This window comes from Cervus elaphus, chromosome 22 (genome assembly GCF_910594005.1).
Source record: "Cervus elaphus chromosome 22, mCerEla1.1, whole genome shotgun sequence".
NCBI lineage: Eukaryota > Metazoa > Chordata > Mammalia > Artiodactyla > Cervidae > Cervus > Cervus elaphus.
Window position 1 is genome coordinate 6,557,166 of NC_057836.1, and position 23,328 is coordinate 6,580,493.

General features: G+C 48.9%; 1 long non-coding RNA gene across 1 annotated transcript; it reads right to left on the reverse strand.

Moving 5' to 3' along the window:
* Positions 1 to 982: 982 nt before the first annotated feature.
* On the reverse strand, positions 983 to 21,856 carry LOC122680464. Its single transcript, XR_006336699.1, has 3 exons — positions 21,727 to 21,856; positions 18,804 to 18,970; positions 983 to 1,106 (listed from the first exon to the last, which is right to left on the reverse strand). It is a non-coding gene; the product is annotated as an uncharacterized LOC122680464 (long non-coding RNA).
* Between the last annotated feature and the right edge of the window lie 1,472 nt (positions 21,857 to 23,328).

The window sequence follows — 23,328 nt, forward strand, 5'->3', positions numbered from 1 at the left end:
GTCTGACTCTGTGACCCCATGGACTGTAGCCCACCAGGCTCTTCTGTCCATGGGATTCTCCAGGCAAGAATATTGGAGTGGGTTGCCATTTCCCTTTCCAGGAGATCTTCCCGACCCAGGGATCAAACCTGTGATTCCTGCATTGCAGGCGGATTCTTTACCACTGAGGCTCCAAGGGACTCTAGCTGTTGCAATTTTCCAGCTAGTGGGAACAGGGGAAGAGAATGCCCAAGGCAAATGTCTTTTTTTTTTTTTTTTTTTTTTAAGTATAGTTGGTTTACAATGCTGTGTTAGTTTCTGCCTGCTAAGTCTATTCAGTGGTGTCTGAGTCTTTGTGACCCTATGGACTGTAAGTTCCTCCAAGTTCCTCGGTCCATGGGATTCTCCAGGCAAGGATACTGGAGTGGGTTGCCATTTCCTCCACCAGGGGATCGTCCTGACCCAGGGATCAAACCTGCATCTCTTTTGTCTCCTGCACTGGCAGGCAGATTCTTCACCAATAGAGCCACCTAGGAAGTGTTAGTTTTACTGCACAGCAAAGTGAATGAGTTCTATACATAAACATATGAAAAGTTAAAGTGATTCTTTACTGTCTGGACCACGAGGGAAACCCACATATACATACATCCACTCCTTTTTAGATTCTCTCATGTAGGTCATTACAGAATATTGAGTAGAGTACAATAGGTCCTTATCAGTTATCTATTTTATATATAGTAGTGTGAAGGCAAACATCCTTAAGGAACTAATACAGAAATTGTAGGTATCACTTGTGTTTACGTCCCATTGGCCTGGACTTGGTCACATGGCCACACCCAACTGCCAAGGATGCTAGAAAGTGTGGTCTGCAACTGGGGCTCCCAGATGTCCAACTAAAACTCAACAAGGTTTATTACTAGAAGGATGACAGGAAGAATGGCCACTAGAGGACAGTTAACAGTGCCAACCATAAGCAATAAGGAGTCTGGTGATAGGGTTTCTCCAGGGTTGATTAATTTAGTAGCTCACCAATGTCTTCATGTCTTCAAGGATCCAGTATAGTCTCCGGCTTGTTCCCTCATGGCCTCAAGATGGCCACCACCACTCCAGCATCACACCCTTAGGCACTAAAGCAAAAAGGCAGAAAAGAGAATGTTTCTTCCTTGTGTCTATGAAAACTCAGAAATCCCCTTCTCCAAATGACTTCCTCTAATTCTCCTTGGCCAGAATAGCATTACCTGTCCATTCCTGCTCCAATTACTAGCAAAGGGAGTGGAATGACCAAAATCGGCTTAAGACCTGTTGAGAATCACCCTCAGGGCATGTGATATTTCTACTTCATAATCATTTCTAAGAACTTAGAGACAACTTAACTAAAGGAGAAGTTGAGCTGTGATGCAGTCCCTTTACAAGGCTCAGGCAACTCCCTGATGCTGAGATGGACTTGCAGAGCTGTCCTGAGCTGGGGCAAGTTTCTAGGTCCTTACGGTCCACATTGATCTGTCACTGGAGACAGGCTGTCCCTGAAGAAACGACCTGGGATGAGCCAGTTTCTTCAGCCCAGGCAAATGAGCTCTTCTGGTGTTTCTGCCTCAGGAGCTTGGAGGAAGGATCCCGTTGACCCAGCCCCAGGCCTCTGAAGAGGGGCCATCAGTCAGCTGGGGCCAGAGTCTCTGAGGAGGTGGGATGCAGAGTTTGGAGAAAAATCTAGAACTGGGACTGAGTGTCACTGCTGCCTGAAGAGCCCAGAAATAAACCCTTATACTTACGGTCAATTCTTTTTACATGGGTGGCAAGACAATTCAATGGGGAAAAAATAGTTTTCTCAACATATGGTGCTAGAAAACCGGATATCCACACGCAAAAGAATGAAGTTGGACCTCCCCACACACATCATATTTGAAAAGCAATTCAAAACGTATTGTCATGTAAGGGTTAAAACTATAAGACTCAGAAGAAAACATAGGATTTAATCCTTACCAGTTTGGATTAAGCAATGGTTTAAATATGACACTAAAAGCACAGGTGACTAAAGAAGAAAATAGTTGAATTGGACTTCATTATAATTACATTTGTTTTTTTGTCTCAAAAGGACACCATCAAGGAAGGGAAAAGACCAAATTCCCTGGCAGTCCAGTGGTTAGTCAGGACTCAGCACTTTCACTGCTGAGGTCCCTGGTCAAGGAACTAAGATCCCACAAGCTGCCTGGTGCAGAAAAAAAAAAAAGAGAGAACCCACAGAATGGAATAATTTGTTTTTTCGGGTGGGGGGGCAGTGCTTGTAGGATCCTACTGCATGTTTTGTAGGATCTTAGTTCCTTGACCAGGGATGGAACTCTGTGCCCTGTGCAGTGGAAGTGCAGCCATTGGACCACCATGGAATTCCCTGGAATCAATTATTAATTTTTATCAATTATATATCTGATAAGGGACTTGAATCTGGAATATATAAAGAATTCTCACAACTAAAAAAAACAACAAAAAGCAATTAAAAATGGACAATGGATTTGAAAACATTTCTCCAAGGAAGATGTATACAATGACCCAAAAGTACATAAAAGGATGTTCAACATCATTAATCATTTGGGGAGTAGAACCAAAGCCACGATGAGATACCAACTTCACACCCACTAGGATGGCTATAATCAGAAAGACGAGGCAACGACCAGCATCAGAGAGATGTCTTACATGGCTGGGGGACACAAAATGGTGTAGCCGCTTTGGAAAACAGTTGGGCAACTCCTCAAAAAGCTAAGTGTGGAGTTACCTCATGACCCAGAAATTCCCTTCACCAGTGTATACCCAAGAGAACTGAAAACGTATCCACACAAAAACACGTACTTGAATGTTCTTTTTTTTGGCTGTGCCGGATCTTAGTTGCAGCACGTGGGATGGAATTCCCCAGCCAGACATATAACCCAGGCCCCAGGCATTGGCAGCACAGAGTCTTGGCCACTGGACCACCAGGGAAGTCCCACGTACATGAGTGTATACAGCAGTGTTATCATTATAGCCAAAGGCGATAACAACCCAAATATCCACCAACTGATGAATGGATATGTCCATACAGTGGAATATCATTCCGCAATAAAACGGAAGGAAGTATTGACACATGACACATTGACATAACACGGATGAACTTTGAAAATATGCGGAGTGAAAGAGGCCAGACAGAAAAGGCTTTGGAATCGTTATGAATAGATTCATACCATTCTAATAGAGTCATATGATTCTATTCATATAGAATGTACCAAATAGGCAAATCCATAGAGACAGAAAACAGATCAGTGGTTGCCAGGGGCTGGAGGGAGTGAGGAATGGAAGTGACTGCTAATAGGAACGGCGGTTCTTTTTTGGAATGATGAAACTGTTCTAAAATTAGTAATGATGATTGCCTAATTCTGTAAATATACTAAAAAGGGGGGGGGGCAAATGTTATGGTAATAATATTTTAAAATGTATAATTTATATTTTATATATTATATATATTTACTTTATCTGTTTACTTTGGTCCCAGGGATAGGGAGATTAACACGGCCTTGTAGCAGTCCCAGCTTCCAATTCAGTGAAACCATTGATCTGTCCACTGTTGGAAACATTCCCCCTGCAAGTTTCAAGAAAAGGAAACAAAAATTCTGTAAGCAATCACTGGGTATAGTCATGATTCCTGACTGTGTGTTTTGTTACAGGACATGTTGGTCTCTGATTCACAGACAGTGTAGCCTCTAAAGTCAGGACCCCGTTTTTCAGGTGTTGCTTCCCAACTAGTCATACCTTGAGTCTTCATGGTGTGGGTCATGCCCCATTCTCTTCGACCAGCTGTTTCTTTTACTTTTTAAAAAAAATTTTATTTATTTATTTTTGGCCATGCTGGGCCTTTGTTGCTGTGCTTGGGCTTTCTCTGGCTGCAGTGAGAGGGGTCCTCTTCCTGCAGAGGCTTCTCTTGCTGCAGAGCAAGGGCTCTAGAGCATGTGGGCGTCAGTAGAACGTGGTCCACGGGTTTAGCTTCCCCCTGGGATGTGGGATCTTCCTGAACCAGGGATCGAACCTGTGTCTCCTGCATTGGCAGGTGTATTCTTAGTCACTGGGCCACCAGGGAAGTCCTGAACGAGCTGTTTCTGAATGGCAAACCATCTTAGAGACAATAGGCTAAGAAAGGCCCACTCCGTCCTGGCTTGCAGATGAAGTGTGCACAGTTGTGCTCGCCCAGCTATCAAGCAGGACAGGGGCAGGGGGAGCAGCAGCTCTGACCCCAGCTTGCTTTAAAGTCATGAGTGAGACGTGACCCCCCATCCCCCACCCCACCCCAGCTGAAATGTTTAGGAAGAGTTCATTTTACTGGAAAGGAAACAAGGATTGAAAAGTGATGGCTGAGAGAGAGAGAATTTTACCATCAAGATCCTGGAAGATAATATTCAAAACGAAAATAATGACGAGCCAAAACAATGTGAAAGGACTAAAAAATTGTTGTCGTTGTTCAGTTGCTGAGACGTGTCTGACTCTTTTGCAACTCCATGGACTATCACCCACCAGGCAAGCTCCTCTGTCCTTGGGATTTTCCAGGCAAGGGTATTGAAGTGGGTTGCCATTTCCTTCTCCAAGGGATCTTCCTGACCCAGGGATTGAACCCGAATCTCCTGCATTGGCAGGTGGGTTCTTTACCACTAAGCCACCAGGGAAGCCTATACTGAACACCACTGAACTTTATACTTAAAAATGCCTGAGAGGGGACTTCCCTGTTGATCCAGTTGTCAAAACTCCATGCTTCCAATGCAGAAGACGCGGGTTCAATCCTTGGTCCGGGAACTAAGATCCCATATGCCTTGCAGCCAAAAAACAAATTATTTTTAAATGAGAGAATACATTTTATATTATGCATATTTTACCACAATTAAGTTTTTAAAAATGAGTAAAAAGGAGATGGGAAGTGTGAGGCCAGGTCAGGAAGCACTATGACAAGCGAAGTCAGTGGCTCGAATTTGAAAGCCATCCAACAGATATGTGTCAAGGCTGACTTGTGCTTAAAAGACAGAAGTCCCAAACCAGAAGGTCCTCAAGTTTCAGGGAAATTGAAACAGCTCACAATTTGCCTTTAGAAGTCAGACACGTCTTGCCTTTCCACTGTTTTTAAAGCAGCATGGAACTCTCTCATGACAAAACTTTCTTGGTCTGAAAGACCACAGCTGACTCCAGTGAATAACTGTCTGTTTAAACAAGGGCGGGCGGAGGGAAGGGAGGACGATGACAATGATAATGGTGATGATTGATGATGGTGGCGGCAGTGGCTGCTAACATTTTCCAGCCCTTATTCTCAGCCAAGCACTGTCATGGCATGCTAAGTCACTTCAGTCGTGTCCAACTCTGCAATCCTATGGACTGTAGCCCGCCAGACTCCTCTGTCCATGTGATTCTCCAGGCAAGAATACCGGAGTGGGCTGCCATGCCCTCCTCCAGGGGAATCTTCCCAAGCCAGGGGTCAAACCCACGTCTCTTATGTTTCTGCACTGGCAGGCAGCTTCTTTACCACCAGCACCACCTAAGCACTTTTTATACGGTAACTCATTCACTCCGCGTTCAGCCTTTGAGGAAGGGCGTGTACTGACCCCACTTCACAAGATCTGGAAACACCTTCTAAGTCAGGATGATTCATGTGTAGTCAATGTCATTTTGACATTGGTCTTTCCACTTCCGTGTTTGGCCAGTCTGACTCCTGGGGAAGCATGCGAGGTGAGTCTCCCTGGATAAGATCAGAGAGAGGGCAGCATGGGGACTGTGCCCCTGGAACCAGTACCTGGCTTCCCTGCCCTCAGACCTCTGTTCTCAGCCAATGCTGCCCTGTCACCCACTCTTCCATTTCTGCCTCTGCCTTAGCCTCACCATGCTGGGGCTCCAGGCTCCATCTCCTGGCAACCCCACCTCCCCTTTCACTTCTGCATTTGTCTCCCCCACCCCCTGAGCCTCCCCATTCTGTTCCCTGCCCCAGGCAAGTCCCCACACACCCAGAAACATAAGAGAAGCCAAATAAACCTGAATATTTCTTCACCAGGAAACTCCACATCCTAACCATACTGGAAAAACAAGCATTTTTTTTTTTCTTAATCAGAGTTCATGAAACCTCCAATTACTTCACAGTGTTTTGGCAGAGAACAAACAAAACCCAGCATTTCACAAAATGGATTTCTGGCTATTGCAAAATGATCATCAACTGTCCCTACTTCTCAGAGAGGCCGAAAGGAAAATTCGTTTGCAAACAGCTTCTTACTTTCCATTTGGGTTTTAAATATAGTCCGACCCCTAGTTCAGTTACAGAAGGTCAGAACTGAGGTTGAGGGAAAATATTCACACAAAGAAAAGGAAGACATGATCAGCATCCAGTCCAGAGCCAAGAAACTGCTGGAAGCCCTCAGCCCAGCCCAACCCTTTCCCATCAAAACGCCACAGAATTTCAGGACTGAAAGTTACTGTAGACCTATATTAGCCCAGCTGTTACATCCCTGGACAAGCATTTTCCCTTCCATTTGGATTGTCTATAAATTACCATGATTTGATATGTGAAAACAAACACTGAAGTTAACAATGGCTTAAAGAGAACTCTGGGCCTGACATTTAAGAAAACAGGCGGTTTCTACTTCTTCCCTCTTGTACCTGAATGCCATGCTGTGAGGAAACCTAAAAGGGCTTGAGAACCCCTTACACAGCAAGGAGATCAAACCAGTGCATCCTAATGGAAATCAACCCTGAGTATTCATTGGAAGAACTGATGCTGAAGCGGAAGCTCCAATACTTTGGTCACCTGATGTGAAGAGCTGACTCACTGGAAAAGACCCTGATGCTGGGAAAGATTTAGGGCAAGGGGAGAAGGGGACGACAGAGGATGAGATGGTTGGATGGCATCACCGACTCAATGGACATGAGTTTGAGCAAACTCTGGGAGACAGTGAAGGACAGGGAGGCCTGGCATGGTGCGGTCCACAAGGTGGCAAAGATTCAGACATGACAGCAACAAAAGAAGCGAGAATTATTTCTCTTTTCTCTTAGGTAAGAGGCCAGAGGTGGGAAGTCAGGGCTCAAGGATTTAGCCACCCCCCAAATTCATTCAAAGACCCCAGGCGTTGGCTACCCTGTCTGTCCATTCACGCTCAGTTTTCATCTCATGGTCACTCCTGCCATTGCACCCATACTCAGCCAGCAGATCTGACTCAGAGATCACTCTCATCACTTCTGCTTTCAAGGGGAACTGGGGGGAAAAAAACCGAAAACAGTTGTTAGTTGGGAAGCCAGGTGCCCAACCAAAAAATCTGTTGCTGTATAAGATAGAGAAATGGGTATTAGGGAGGAACTGGCCATGTCTGCCACAGAGGGCTCCTATGGAAAAATGCAAGTCATTTTATGACACAAATTTCCAGAATTCATTGTGCTGAAGCATGAAGAATGTCACATTTTGTTTTATTTGGAACTCGCTAGCATCTTGGGCACAGTTCCACTTTGTTCTTAATGCCAAAATCACATCTCAAGAAAAAAATGTAATGGCTATTGGACTTGGCTGCTGGTGGACTCTGGACTGTTTAGGCTTGATTCTGGGCTGTCTTCTTACAAGGCAAATGGCTTTGGGCAAGTTACCTACCTGCCTGTGACTCCGTTTCCTCATCTGTAAAATCAGGGATGTGGTAGTCTCCAAAGATGACCCCAAACAGTCCCAGTCCCCCATGTACACAGGCCCCTCCTCCATCAAGACCTGAAGCTTACGTCTAACCCTTGAGTCTGGGATGGGACTGGGACCCAGCAGATGTGCTGGGCGTGCCACTCTGGGCCTGACATTTAAGAAAACAGGCGGTTTCTACTTCTTCCCTCTTGTACCTGAATGCCATGCTGTGAGGAAACCTAAGCAGCTGCCTGGACAGGCCCACATGGAAGACAACCAGGTTCCTAGCTCATCCAACAGTCTCCACTGAGCTCCCCGCCTTGTGAGGGAGCCCTGTGGGAAGTGAATCTTCTGGGCAGTCAGCTATCCCCGTTGATGCCATGTAGAGCTGAGGGATGATCCTGCCGAGTCTATGAAATGCAAACTGTGAGCAAAGAAATGATTGTTGCTTTAAGCTGCTAACTTTGGGGATAGTTTTTAATGCAGCAACAGATGTTACTGTTTAAGCACTAAGTTGTGTCCGCCTCTTTTGTGACCCCATGGACTGCAGCCTGCCAGGCTCCTCTGTCCATGGGATATTCCAGGCAAGGATACTGAAGTGGGTTGCAATTTCCTTATCCAGGGCATCTTCCTGACCTAGGGATCGAATCCCCGTCTCCTGCATTGTAGGCGGATTCTTTACCACTGAGCCACCAGTGGAACGCACAGCAATAGATGACCAGAAGGCAAATTGATAGGTACAAGTAGGATGCTGTTGAAATAAAAACTTTAAACATGGGGCACTGGTTTGGGAACCAGATGGTAGGAAGGGCCTCAAGCAAACTGTTAGTGAAGCTTAAAGAACCGTGAGGAGATTGCTATTGGATGCTGAAGAAAATAGAACCCCAAGAAAAACAAACATCATATATTAATACATACATGTGGAATCTAGAAAAATGATGTAGATCAACTTATTTGCAAAACAGAAATAGAGACATAGACATAGAGAACAAACACATGGACACCAAGAGGAAAAGGAGTGGGGGGGGGGCATGAATTGGGAGACTGGGGCTGACATATATACAATCCTATGTATGAAACAATTAGTAAGAACAGGGAACTCTACCCAGGCTCTGTGTGACCTAAATGGGAAGGAAATCCAAAAAAGGGGATATATGTATATGCAGGGCTGTACGGCAGAAACGAACACATTGTAAAGCAACTATCATCCAATAACAATAAAAATAATTAACTGAAAATAAAATTTGAAGAAAAAACTAGGACCCCAGCAGGTAGCCAAGGTTGGATAAAAGCAGACACTTGTGAGTAGACCCTGAGTGAGCAGGTGGCCTCCATTTCCCCATCTGTGGAGTGGTGGTGATATAGACATCTTCCTCCCAGAGCGGTGGAAGGAGCGGATGAGTTAAGGTGTGTGCACAGCGTCAGGCATATAGCGAACATTCTCCTTTCATCATCAGCCTAATCATCTGATGAACAGATGAATGGAATTCATTGCAAAACCATAAGGTAGACAGGAAATTAACTCCATTTTAGAGATGAGAAAATGGAAGCTCAGAGGTATTAAAAAGGTTGCCAGAGACAGAATGGGTACAATTATTCTCATTTTACAGATGAGGAAACTGGGGCTCAGGAAGTTAAGTAACAAACTCAAGGTCAAAGGCAGGTCCAGGCTCCCCCTCTGTCCTCAGTCACATCCCCCTCTTTAGAATTCTGCCCTAACCCAGCAGGATTTCACAGAAAGCACAGGTGGCCGTCCTCACCAATGGCCAGGACAAGTGGCCTGAGATGACGGGAGGTTCTGCAGTAGCTTGAGCCTTCCAAAATCTGCCCGGGGCCTCACCGGCTCAGGTCTCACTGGCTCGTGTTGCAGGGAGTCCCCCTGGGAAATGTTGGCTCAGGAACCCCCACCCCTCTCCCAGTGGGCTCAGCACCTTCCCCTGCCTAGGAGGATGGAGGTGGGCGTGGGTGAGTGTAGGGGGGAGTGTGGGGGAGGGGGGAGGGCTGGACTTGGAGACCCTCAGGACCTCACCCCCAGTTGGCTGGTGCACCATGATTGGGTCCTTCGGGTTTAAGGTGCTATGTGGCTGGAACTTCCTCAAGAAACAGAAGTTCCCCGGGCGGGAGTGTTAAGAGTTCCTAATCGGTAGCAGACAGCAAGAGCTGGGTGTCTTTCTGGATTTTTAGTCAAAGGATGGAGTCTGTTTGGAAGGAACGGAAGTGGAAAGGCATGGAGGAAAAGTCCAGAGTGTGGAAGTCAGAGGCGGGGTGGACTGGTACCTACGGGAGGTTTTGGGGGCGGGGCGGGGGGAGACTGCAGTTCAGAAACGCTCGCGGATGAAGAGCGTTCTTTGTGCCGGGCTCTGAGCTCCGCGAACCCGCCAGGTGGGGACGGCCTGCGGCGAGCCGTCCACAGGTCTCGTCCCGCGGACCCCAGCGCGGCCTCCGTGCAAGCTCTCCATCCCACCGACCCCTGGAGAACCAGGGGCGCAGGAGAACTAGGGGGACCCGGCTAGACGACCTGAGCGCAGCGAGGCAATAAACGGGAGAAAGGCAGACGCGGGAAGGAGCTGGAGGGGGACAGGAGGAGGATTTTTGTCTTGAGCGCTGGGGGGTGGGGGTGGGGGGCTCGGTCCTGCCTCCTGGGAGGCAGACGTGAAGCGGGGGCGCTCAGAGGCGCCCGGGGACACCTGCCGCCTCCCGGGGAGTCTGCGGGCGCCCTCAACGACGGCCGCAGGGCAGGGGACGCAGGTCTCGGCAGGTGGACCCCCGCCCCTCACCGGCGCCCCAGCCGGCCTCTCCCACTCTGGCTTAGGGCCCCCCCCCCCCCACCCAACCCCCAGATCTCGCAACCTCAGGGCTGTGCCCCCGGCCTGGAACCCTTCCGCCACGCATTTAACTCCGCGTCCTCCCAGGCCTACTCCCAGGCCTCCCCAGCAGCCTCCCTCGGCCGTGCACCCCTCCCGGGAACAGTTTCCCCAGAGCCCCACAGCCCTCGGGTCCAGCGTCCTTTCCCCTCCCCATCGAGGAGTCCGCAGGCTCCGACAGACAGATGCCGAATGAACTGGAAGAGCTGGAGCGGCGGGGACGCGGGGCGCGGCGGGTCAGCCCCCTCCCCCCCATGGACCCCCACGCCCGCCTCCCAGGGGCCGCCACGTGGGTGGAGGCAGAGACCGCAGGACCCGGCGCGGCCGCCGGGAGCCCTTTCCTGGCCCAAGGCCGCCCCCTGGAGGCCAGAGCCTCCCAGCGGGCACGTTCCCCGGCTTGAAGCGCCCCCTAAGTCCGACCTCTGGCCGGGTGCGCCCCCGAGAGCCCCTCCCCCCCCACCTCCCCACCTCTCGCCAGCGTCCACGACTGTAGGTCTCTGAATCAGACCGGGCGCCTCCTGGTGAATACAGGAGAAGGAGCGGCCCGGAGAGCAGATCTGAATCCGCCACGACCCGGCCTCTTGTCGCAGACTCCCCCGCTCCCCTGGGTGACACGTGCACACCCTGGGCACACACGACATGCGCTCACACACATCCACCTGTGCCTGCTCGCACACGCGTCCACAGCGCCCTTTCTGGAAGTATGGTCCACCCTTCTGCCCACCTCACCTCGCCTGGGTCATCCCCAGATGGTGCTCCCCAGGCCTTGCCTCCCGTCTCAATCCCTCCTGCTGCTCAGGTTCGCTGCAGGGCAGGGGTGCGCGCCTGCTCAGTCCTCTGTCCTGTCTGACCCCACGCACTGCAGCCCACCAGGCTCCTCCATCCAGGGCATTTCCCAGACAAGGGTACTGGAGTGGGTTGCCGGTTCCCCCTCCAGAGGAACCTTCCTGACCCAGGGATGTAACCAGAGTCTCCTTGTCTCCTGCATTGGCAGGTTCTTCACCCCGAGCCACCTGGGAAGCCAGGGCAGGGGTAGTATTGGTATTTCCCAGAATCCCTTAGGGATGCCCACCTTCCAGACTAGGCCCTTCCACTGCCTACTCACACGTAACCCACTCATGAGCCAGGCCCCTGGGAACAGAATACCGGATAAATTAGCACTGCTCTAAGAATGGATTTGACAATGACTAGCGAGACTGCACCTTAACTCAGCCAGAGGGGCTATGTTGGTGGAATTGTAGGTCATGTGACAGACTGTGGCGGGGGGAGGAGATCTCAGTAATCTCCACCAACCTCTTTTTTGACTAATTCATCATCTTTCCCCCTCGATTTGAAATGCCACCTGTATCCTTTGGTCTGTCTCTGGACTCTCAAACGGTTCCATTGATGTCCAGTCTGCATTGGACAGGGCTTCCCAGGTGGCGCTAGTGGTAAAGAACCCACCTGCAATGCAGGAGACATAACGAGATGCAGGTTCCATCCCTGGGTTGGGAAGATCCCCTGGAGGAGGACATGGCAACCCACTCCAGTGTTCTTGCCTAAAGAATCCCAGGGATAACTTCTGGGCATACACACTGAGGAAACTAGATCTGAAAGAGACATGTGCACCCCAATGTTCATCACAGCACGGTTTATAATAGCCAGGACATGGAAACAACCTAGATGCCCATCAGCAGACGAATGGATAAGGAAGCTGTGGTACATATACACCATGGAATATTACTCAGCCATTAAAAGAATTCATTTGAATCAGTTCTAATGAGATGGATGAAACTGGAGCCCATTATACAGAGTGAAGTAAGCCAGAAAGATAAAGACCATTACAGTATACTAACGCATATATATGGAATTTAGAAAGATGGTAACGATAACCCTATATGCAAAACAGAAAAAGAGACACAGATGTACAGAACAGACTTTTGGACTCTGTGGGAGAAGGCGAGGGTGGGATGTTTCAAGAGAACAGCATCAAAACATGTATATTATCTAGGGTGAAACAGATCACCAGCCCAGGCTGGATGCATGAGACAAGTGCTCGGGGCTGGTGCACTGGGAAGACCCAGAGGGATGGGATGGGGAGGGAGGCGGGAGGGGGGATCGGGGTGGGGAATACATGTAACTCCATGGCTGATTCATGTCAATGTATGACAAAAACCACTACAATATTGTAAAGTAATTAGCCTCCAACTAATAAAAATAAATGAAAAAAAAAAAAAAAGAATCCCAGGGATAGAAGCTGGAGGGCTACAGTCCATAGGGTTGCAAAGAGTCGGACGTGACTGAGTGACTGAGCACACACACACACACTTTACACAAAATTTACAAGAGTCCACACCTGGTGTTGCACAGTGCTGTGCGCTTAGACGAATGTGTGTCAGGGGTCCACCATTTTGAATCACACAGAATAATTTCACTGCTCTGAACATCCACTGTTCATCCTTCTCTCTACTCCCCTAGGACCCTAGGCATTGATCTTTTTACTGTCTGTATAGTTTTGCCTTTTCCAGAATGTCATATAGCTGGAATCATACAGTAAATAGCCTTTCCAGACTGACCTCTTTAACTAATTGATAGTTTGAAGTTACTTGACATCTTTTTGGTGGCTTGATAGCCACATTTCATCTTAGTGCTGAATAATATTCCACTTTATGGATGTATATTTCACTATCCATTCACCTATGGAAGGATGTCATGGCTGCTTTTTAGGTTTCAGCAATTATGCAAACATTATGAAATTAATCATTTAACATTAATAATTTAATAATCATTTGATTATTGAGTGATTAATAATCATTTAATAAATTATGAAATCATAACACTGCTATATATATCCATGTGCATGTTTTTGTGTGGACATAAGTGCTGGGGTCCAGCCTCGGCAGGATCCAGGGGGTACCCTCAGGATGAATGGCGTAGGCGAGAGATAGAAGACACGTGAGATCAGCCTTGATAGGGCCAAGTCTGCGAGGGAGAGAGAGAGACAGAGAGAGAGAGTGACCAGACGGGGGGTGCAGAGTCTGGCAATGCTTTTTTTATACCGTGGCTTTTATACCCCAAGTTAGTACATTTCTAAGGGGAAGATAGTTTAACATTACATCAGCTTGTTCTTCATGAAACCAGGATGTTTTCTGCATACTTCTTTGTTTATGAGGGTCTTGTACATTATCTTCTGGCCTTGGGGCCTATTAACATTTTATGCAGGTCAGGTGAATGTAAACCTATTTTCTGTTTCTCTGGTGACCTTAACTGAAAGGTAGCAGTCTCATAGGGCAACAGTACAGAGTAGAAGTATAACCTTGTTAACACAAAAATTAATCCTTCTGCAGAAGTTGTCAGTTGAGTTTATCTGAGAAGTTTACCCCACACAGACTCTGCGGCTTCAGTGAGGCAGCCTCTGCCTAGCACTCCTGGCTGACAATTAACAACCATTTCATTGTTACGACACTAGGGCTAAGTTCTTATTTCTCTAGATCTTTAACTATATTAACAATGGTTTCTATAACACAACCTTAGCACATTAAGAGCAAAAACACAGCAAGCAAAACACAGCAAGCAAACGTCAACCCAATAACCACCTTTAGAATAATTTTTCTTATGTTTTCTAATAGGACTCCTTCACCCCTCAAAAATGCTCCATGTCTATTAGGGCTTTTATATGATCAGGTTCTTTATGTTATTTTATGATTAGGGTATTATAAGCAATCATGCATATTAGTACCAAGGGCATAAACGCATTTGCCAAACAAACTATCATACCAGCAAAGGAGTTTAAATTAAAACACTCCTTTCACCCTGGATAATCTCATAAAATACCACCACCTGGGAAACTTATTGATTAAAGTTCTAAATTGATTCTTATTTGGAAAGAGATCGGGGAAGGCCTTCTGCTTGTGTCACAAAAATTAGGGAGTAGTCTATCGAGGCAGGCATCAGAAAGACAGATATCATCTTTAAGGTGAGCACCAGGGGCAGCTTTTCGAAATCCCTGAAAACCTGATCTGTCTTGCCTGTCAGGCTTTCTCCTCGTGACCTTGTCATGGGTAGGGTCTCGTGTGTTGGCTCCCAGCACATAAGTTTTCAAGTCCTTTGAGTAAATACCTTGGAGTGTGATTGCTGGATCATATAGTAAGGCTGTTTAGCTCTGTAAGAAACTGCCAAGCTGTCTTCCAAAGGGGCTGCTTTGCATTTCTACCAGCGATGAATGAGACTTCCTGTTGCTCCACCTCCACGTTGGTATTTGGAGCTATCCACGTTGGAGTTGGAGTTGCTCCACCTCCACGTTGGTTTTGTTTTGTTTTTCAGTTTTTTGGATTTGAGCCATTGGATTTTAATAAGCATGCAGTGGTATCTCACTATTTTAATCTGCAATTGCCTAATATGGATTATATTGCCATCTTTTCCTATGCTTATGTGCTATGTGTATGTCTTCTTTGGTGAGGTGTCTGCCTCCATCTTTTGCCCATTTTAAACTGGGTCATTCTTTTTTTTTTTCTCATTGCTGAGTTAGAAGAGTTCTTTGTATATTTTGCATGTAAGTTATCAGATATGTGTTTTTCAAATATTTTCTCCCAGTGTCTGACTTGTCTGTTCATTCCCTTGATGGAGTTCTACTTTACAAAGCCCATGGTGGCTCAGTGGTACAGAATTCGCCTGTCCATGCAAGAGACACGGGTTCAATTTCTGATCTGGGAAGATTTCACATTCCATGGAGCAACTAAGCCCATATGCCACAAACATTTAGCCTGTGCTCCCGAGCCCAGGGGCTGCAACTACTGAGCCCACAGGCCCCAGAGCCCCTGCTCTACAAGAAAAGCCTCCACAATGAGAAGCCTGAGCACCTCAAAGAAGAGTAGCCCCTACTCGCCACAACTAGAGGAAACCCATGCACAGCAACAAACACCCACCACAGTAAAAAAAAAAAAAAAAAAAAAAAATCTTAAAAAAAAAAGAAAAGAAAAACGCTGAGACTTCCCTGGTGATCGAGTGGCTAAGACTCCATGCTCCCAATGCTGCCTGAGTTCAGTCCCTGACCAGGGGAACTAGATCCCATATCCCCAAACTAAGGCCCAGAGCAGTCTAATAAATAAATATTAAAAAAAGAAGCCCACTGTTGCCCCTGCCTCTGCCTTGGCCTCTAATCCAGCTTCTATCAGTAAAATAAGGATATATTGACCCGACTTCCTCGTCTTCCTCTCAGTGGATCTGAACCTTTGCAGGAGAAAAGGGTCCATGTATTAAGCCCCTACTTCCACCAAGTGTTGTCATGAAGATCAAATGCTTTAGTCTTTATAAAGCCCTTGGAACAGGGCCTGAAACATTAAGTGCTCAGTTGCTGTGGAAAATTATAATAACAAGCATCACATCTTTTAATAGCAAATAGAGTCAGTCCTTCCTCATTACTCTTCCTTTTCAGGATTTTCCTAGCTATTTTCACACATTTACTCTTCTAGGTAAGTCATTTGATTAATTTTTAAATATCCTGTTTGGATTTTTTAAATAAGTAATTCAGAAAAAAAAATGGGCATTTTCATGATGTTGACTAGATTTCTCATTCAAGAATAAAGACTGTCTTTTTATTTAAATCTTTCTTCACATAGGACTTACACAATCCTTACCTGGGGTTATTCAAGGAGGGTGGCGGCAGGTGTGTTAGAAGTCCAGCCTGCTGCAGACTTTCTGGGACCTGAAAGGTTACCTTTGCATTCCTGTTCACACCAGTGAAAACACAGCGTCAGGGAGGCGGGGAGGGATAGCCAATTAGCTGATGACCTCCTGGGACTGAATCCCACTTTACAAATGACAAAGCTGAGAATTCCAGTGGCCTGCCTAAAACCCAGAACAGGTAAGAGATGGAGACGGGATTCAGACGGGGTTGCCTGTGGCTGTCCCACGGGGGAAGGTAGGGCAATGCTGCTTTTCTCTCATTTATTTCAGGATTTCCTGTCATTCTCATATTGTCCACCTGGGGGCGCCGGATAACAAGATTGTGAAGGGAGCCTTGCAGAGCGCTCTGGGCCCCCTGCTCCTATTGCTTCCGCTCATAGGCTCCTCCTCCACGCCGGCCCTGGGGCCGAGGGAGACGCCCCAGGTGACATCTTTTGCTCGCCCTCCCCAGCCCTGAGTGCGAGAGGCCTGGCCTGTGCTGATCAAGGTCACACATCAAGACGCGGGCGGTCTGGCCCCATCGCTGGCCTCTCACCGGGCCAGCTAGGCCCTGGGCCCTGCCCCCTCACCTCCTCCATCACCAGAACTCCTTTTTCTTCTCCCCTTTTCTCCTCCCTTTCCTTCTCCATCTTTGCCTTAAAGCCGAGGGCCCAGCAGGTGACCTCCCGGGGCTGCTCACAGGCTCGCGGGAGCTGCCTGTCCTTCCCTCCCCCTTGGTGCCCCCTCCGCCATCTCCGTCTGTCACACCTGTTTCTGAGCCTGCACCCCATCCCTGCAGCTCCCGAAGGCAGGCCCGCAGGGGCCTCCCTGCAGTGTGCGGGGTGCACCAACAGCATGAGGTCCCCTGGGGTAAAGAAATGTGTCTGCACAGGACAGGGATCCGCAGGACCAACCTCAGGGGGGCTGCCCTGGGGTCCTCTGCCCCTGGCATTCCCAGCAGGAGTGGACTGTGGGACTTGACTTTCAATTAACGAGACCGGGAACAACTGACCAAGAACCCAGAGCAGCCAGGTCTTAGTTTACACAGAGGACACACCTTAGTTTACATAGAGGGACTCGCCTGAGTGTGGGCACGGCCCACTGGGGCCAGGGGGTCCTTGAGTCAAAACCTAAACTGTGTATTAAAAAGCAGAGAAATCACTTTGCTGACAAAGGTCCGTATAATCAAAGCTATGGTTTTTCCAGTAGTCATGTATGGAGGTGAGAGTTGGACCATAAAGAAGGCTGAGCACCAAAAAATTGATGCTTTTGAACTGTGGTGTTGGAGAAGACTCGTGAGAGTCCCTTGGACTGCAAGGAGACCCAACCAGTCCATCCTAAAGGAGACCAGTCCTGAATATTCATCGGAAGGACTGATGCTGAAGCTGAAACTCCAGTACTTTTGCCACCTCACGCGAAGAGCCGACTCATTGGAAAAGATCCTGATGCTGGGAAAAATTGAAGGCAGGAGGAGAAGGGGACGACAGAGGATGAGATGGTTGGATGGCATCACCGACTCAATGGACATGGGTTTGAGCAGGCTCCAGGAGATGGTGAAGGACAGGGAAGCCTGCGTGCTGCAGTCCATGGGGTCACAAAGAGTCAGACACGACTGAGTGAACAACACGTCGTGGCAGGCATTAACTGATGTGGACTTTCGTGGATAGAAAGCGCCTACCTTTTCAAGTCTCTTTCCCACCTTCTGTGGAGGAGAAAGCTCAGTTCAGGGTGAGGACACCTGGCTGCCTCTGAGCACCTTCTGTCCAGAGGACAGCAGGCCCCCTCGGGCCTCTGGTCATCCCAGCGCGCAGCTCACATGCGGCCCCGTACCTCCACCGCGCTCATCTCTATGGTTACTTTCTGTTTCTGACAAGAGATCCTGGTCCTCTGCTTGGGATGACATAGTTTCTTTTTTAAGGAAAAAAGCGAGTCGATTTAAGGACTTAACAGAGGAGGCGGGGCTCAGGGGAACAAACCTGTCACAGGCCCTGGGATGGCTGGAGTTTGGGAAATGGGAGGTGTGCTCTTCTGAGCCACGATACCATCAGGTAGGAGGTATTGTCCGCTTGCACAGATGAGGAAACTGAGGCCTGGAGCGGTGAAGTGACCATGACAGTGAAAGCCCTTTGGGTGGGAATGTGCTTCCCTCTTTCTCCCATTGCCCACACCTGGCATCCCAGAACCTGGGCCCCTTCTCATGGGGCCAGGAGCCCACACCTTGGCTGGTACCTGGACTTGGGGGCTGGGATGGCAAAGCCCATTCGTTTCTTTAAAACTAAGGTCAGGACTGGATGAAGCCAGAGAGGCTGTCTCCTCAGGGCCCAAAATGAAGGGGCGCCCAAAAGCAGTGATTAAGACAACCCAGTTAACAGTCGGGGGCCTGAGCAGCAGTTCTGTCGCCAAAGCACTGGGCTCCTGAGAGGTACCCCCGGTGGAGGAGAGAGCGCAGACCCACAGGAGGGGTGTCCCACAGAGGATGCGTGTGTTGTCATTGTCTCCATGTGGCAGCGGGGGAGACTCCAGCCTGGCCACGCAGCCAGTGCATGGAGGGGCCGGGCCTTGAACCCGGGTCTGTTGGACACCCGAGAGCCCCGAATGCCAGGCCACACACCAGCCGTGGGGCCGCTCCCACCCTGCTGTGGGCGTGTCATGGCCCCGGGAAACTGGGCTGTTACCTGTGTCTGTAGCCCGCCCAGGGCTGCAGTGCGGGCCCAGGGACGTGGTGGGCAAGCGGAGACAGAAACCCGGCCGTCACCGAGCTCCTCTCCTCTCCTGGACCCTGGGTCTGTCCCGTCGTCTCCCCACACAGGATGCTGTCACGTGGTCAGGCCCCCTCTTCTCCCTGGTGGGACGGGGACGGTCAGTTAGTGAAGGAGCTCTTGGACTCAGAGGCGCATGCGTGCCTTAAGCAGCTTGCCTTAAGTGCTGTGAGTGGACATCCCCTCGGAATTTGTTGATGAGGACCCCAGACGTCTCTGGAGGTTGGAGCTGCCCTGGAGACAGGCCCTTGCTTTTGGTGTTACCCACCCCCACCAGGTGAGGCTTCCCTGGTGACTCCGTGGTCAAGAATTTGCCTGCCAGTGCAGGAGATGCGGGTTAGATCCCTGGGTCAGGAAGGTCCCCTGGAGAAGGAAATGACTACCCATTCCAGTATTCTTGCCTGGGAAATCCCATGGACAGAGGTGCCTGACGGGCTACAGTCCATGGGGTTGCAAAAGGGTCAGACACAACTGAGCAACTAAACAATAACCCCCACCAGGCAGTATCTGGGACTCCAGGCTTGGCTCCCAGGGAGAGCTCGAAATCTTCAGAGATTTAAGAAGCCATCTGAGTGCAGAATTAAGCAGTCATTTCACCCACCTAATTTGGAGGGTTTTTTTTCTTTTTTGGCTGCACCATGCAGCATGCAGGGCTTTGTTCCCCAAGCAGGGTTCGAACCCATGCCCTCTGCAGTGAAAGCATGGAGTCTTAACCACTGGGCCAGCAGGGAATTTCCCATCCTGCAGAAACTTTATGCAAGTTGCCTATATCAGACTTTTCCATGGGATTCAAGTTTGTTTTCACAGAAACCCCCACAATCCTTCTGTTAGCCCTCAGGTTTCAGCAGCTTATGTGACACTGAATTACTTGAAGGGTTACAGTGGAAAGGACTCAACAGGCACAAACCGGTTTGGGGACAGACATCCTGGAGCTGGCTCAGCTGGGGGTGACCTACAGGCATGGAGGGACAGGGGTGCCAGAGAAGCCAGCAGGTTGTGCCTGTTTTGTGCCAGCTCTTCAAGCCCAGATGCCCTGATAGTTCCCACTCCCTTTCTATGGGCCAAGTGAGCCCTCCAGCACCTCCTCCCCACACACACTGGGGCATCCACCCCCCCGGAGTTGGGACTCCTCATCCTTGTGGCTGCCCCATTCTCATCCCACATCTGGTGACCAAAACCTCTGGGAATGGATGAGATGCCCCCTCACTCAAGTCCACTACCCCCCATTCTTTTCTTTAAAACTAAGGTCAGGACTGGGTGAAACCAAAGAGGCTGTCTCCTCAGGCCCCAAATTGAAGGGGTGCCCAAAAGCAGTGATTAAGACAACCCAGTTAACAGTGGGCAATTCCCTGTAGCTCATGCGGTAAAAAATCTGCCTGCAATGCAAGAGACCCAGGTTCAGTCCCTGGGCTGGGAACATCCTCTGGAGAAGGAAATGGCAGCCCACTCCAGGATTCTTGCCTGGAGAATCCCATGGAGAGAAGAGCCTGGCGGGCTATAGTCTGTGGGGTTGCAAAGAGTCAAACACGACTGAGCAACGAACACCACCCACAGGGTCTGAATGGACATTTCTCCAAGGTACACAAAAGCCCAACAAGCATATAAAAAGAGGCCCTTGAGATCATCAGCTCTTAGGGAAATACAAGTCAATACCACATCATACCCACTAGCATGGCTATAATCGAAAAGACAGATGATAACAAGCATTGGTGAGAACATGGAGAAATTGGAACCCTCCTACACTGCTGATGGTTATGGAAAATGCTTTAGCAAACTGGTTGTGGAAAATGCTTTAGCAAACTGGTGGTTCCTCAGTAAGATAAACATAGAATTATATGACCCAGGAACTCCTAGGTATGCCACCAGGAGAAATGAAAACATGCCCGCAGAAAAATTTGTACACAAATGCTGTTCATAGTAGCATTACTCATAATAGCCAATAAGTGGAAAACAGCTTAAATATTCATAAATAGATGGGTGGATAAATAAAATATTTATCCATACAATGGAGTATCACGCAGCCAGATCTTGGCTTCTAATGCCATTCTCCAATAAAAGGAACCTGGTCTCCTTGGAGAAATGCCTGATCATAGAACTAGGGCAGGGATTATACAGAATGTCTGGGCTTGTCTGGGCTTCCTGTGTAGCTCAGTCGGTAAAGCATCTGCCTGCAACACGGGAGACCTGGGTTCAACTTTTGGGTAGGGAATTTCCCCTGGAGAAGGAAATGGCAACCCACTTTGGTATTCTTGCCTGGAGAATCCCATGGACAGAGGAGCCTGGCAAGCCACAGTTCATGGGATCGCAAGAGCCGAGCACGACTTAGCACTATCTTTCTTCTTTCTTATACAGAATGAGCCTAGAGCACTTTGCAATGCCAGAAACTACGGAAAGACTCAAACACACACATACAAACACGTATACTGTGTTAAAGGGACACGGGCCAACTGACAGAGCTCCCAACAGGCAAAGGTTGAACAATCTGAAGAAGATAAGGAAGGAAGGAAGGGAGGGAAGAAGTTTCAGATGAGGGATTGGGTGGAGCTTGCCTTGGTCACCGGTCCTCAGAGGCTTCTGCTGGTCACCTGTCTTCACCAATCAGCATGGGGGGCTGAAACCAAGCAGCTCTTTGCTTCTTCCCCACCTCCGTGTGCCCAAGAGGCTTCTCTGGGGAGAGTGCCTGGGTCCCGGTGGCCCATGTACACCAGGAGGACCCCTGCGCTATAGCGATATAGCCCACCAGGAAGCAGGTGCAGTCAGAACCATCTTGTCTTGTTGTGCGGGAACCCAGCGGAGGTGGGAGTGGAAACCCAGCTCAACACCCAGTGTGGTCACTCACCAAGCCCTGGATCCCAGCGTGGGGCCGAGGTAGGGGGCTCTCCCAGAGAGGCGCCTTTCCCTAACTCACACAAGGCATCCCTGGACCAGCACCAGTGCGGGACGCAGACCCCTCGGCTCCAGGATCTGCATTCTCCCTTAGCCTCTCCCCTCTTGGTCCAGCCCTGGGTCCATCTCTCCAGGCAGGGCTGGGAGCCTTCCCTCCTCCACGTGTCCTCAGGGAGCCCTGTCCATGCCGGGAACCCTCTCCCTGACCCAGACTGCTGGCTTTCCGCTCTCCCGGACTTTCCCCTGGGGCAGTGAGCACATGGAAAGGGAAGGAGAAAAATACAGGGGAAACTAGAGAAAGCAGAGCCCCGATCAATGTCTCGGATCCAATTGTTCCACACAGGCAAAGTGCCTGGCACCAGGGGCTGGCCCCCTTCCCCCTTGGTTTACACAAAATCACAGTGTTTTTTGGTTTTTTAATTTATTGATTGATTGTATTTGACTGTGCTGGGTCTTTGCTGTTGTGTGTGGTCGGTCTCTAGTTGTGGCAAGCAGGGGCTACTCTTCGCTGCAGTCTTCAGGCTTCTCATTCCAATGGTTTCTCTTGTTTCTGATCATGGGCTCTAGGTGCACAGGCTTCAGGAGTCGTGACGTGTGGGCTTAGCATATGGGGTCTTCGCGGATCAGAGATCAAACCCATGTCTCCTGCGTTGGCGGTAGATTCTTTACCACTGAGCCACCACGGAAGCCCAACAACAATAGTCTTTTAATTTGCTTACTGTTGTGAAATTTGAGCGGAGCTTGTGGGGGGTATGGCTTCATCTGCTCCACAAGGTGTCAGCTGGGGTGCTTAATGGCGGGGTAGGGTGGGGGGAGGAGGGGTTGGAGGACCTGCTTCCGGGATGACACAGTCACATGGCTGGCAAATTGGCAAACTGGTGTTGACTGTTGGCTGGGGAGCTCAGCTGTGCTGAGGGTCAGAGACCTCGGTTCTTCTCTACACGGACCTCTCTATGGACTGCTTGGGCTTTCTCACAGCATGGAGGCTGGGTTTCAAGAGCTAGCTCCCTAGTGGGTGGGGTGGGGGATATATTGGAAGATCGGGATTGACAAAAACACACAATTATATATAAAATTTATAACTAATCAGGACCTACTGTATAGCACAGGGAATTCTACTCAATACTCTGTAATAGTCTACGTGGGCAAAGAATCTAAAAAAGAGTGAACGTGTGTGTACGTATAATAAATTCAATTTGCTGTACACCTAAAACTAACACGATGTTGTAAATCAACTATACCACGATAAGAGTCTGAAAAAAGAGCAAGCATCCCAAGAGACAGAAAGTGGAAGCCAATCTCTTATGGTCTGGCCCCCACCACAATGGCAGTGGGTCACTCAGTCAACAGAGCTTCTATTGGTCAAGAAGTCACAGAACCCAGATTCAAGGGGAGGGGACACAGACTCCCATGGATTGAAAGTCAAAGAATTTACAGACATTTTTTTTTTCCATTTATTTGTATTAGTTGGAGGCTAATTACTTTACAATATTGTAGTGGTTTTTGCCATACATTGACATGAATCAGCCATGGATTTACATGTGTTCCCCATCCC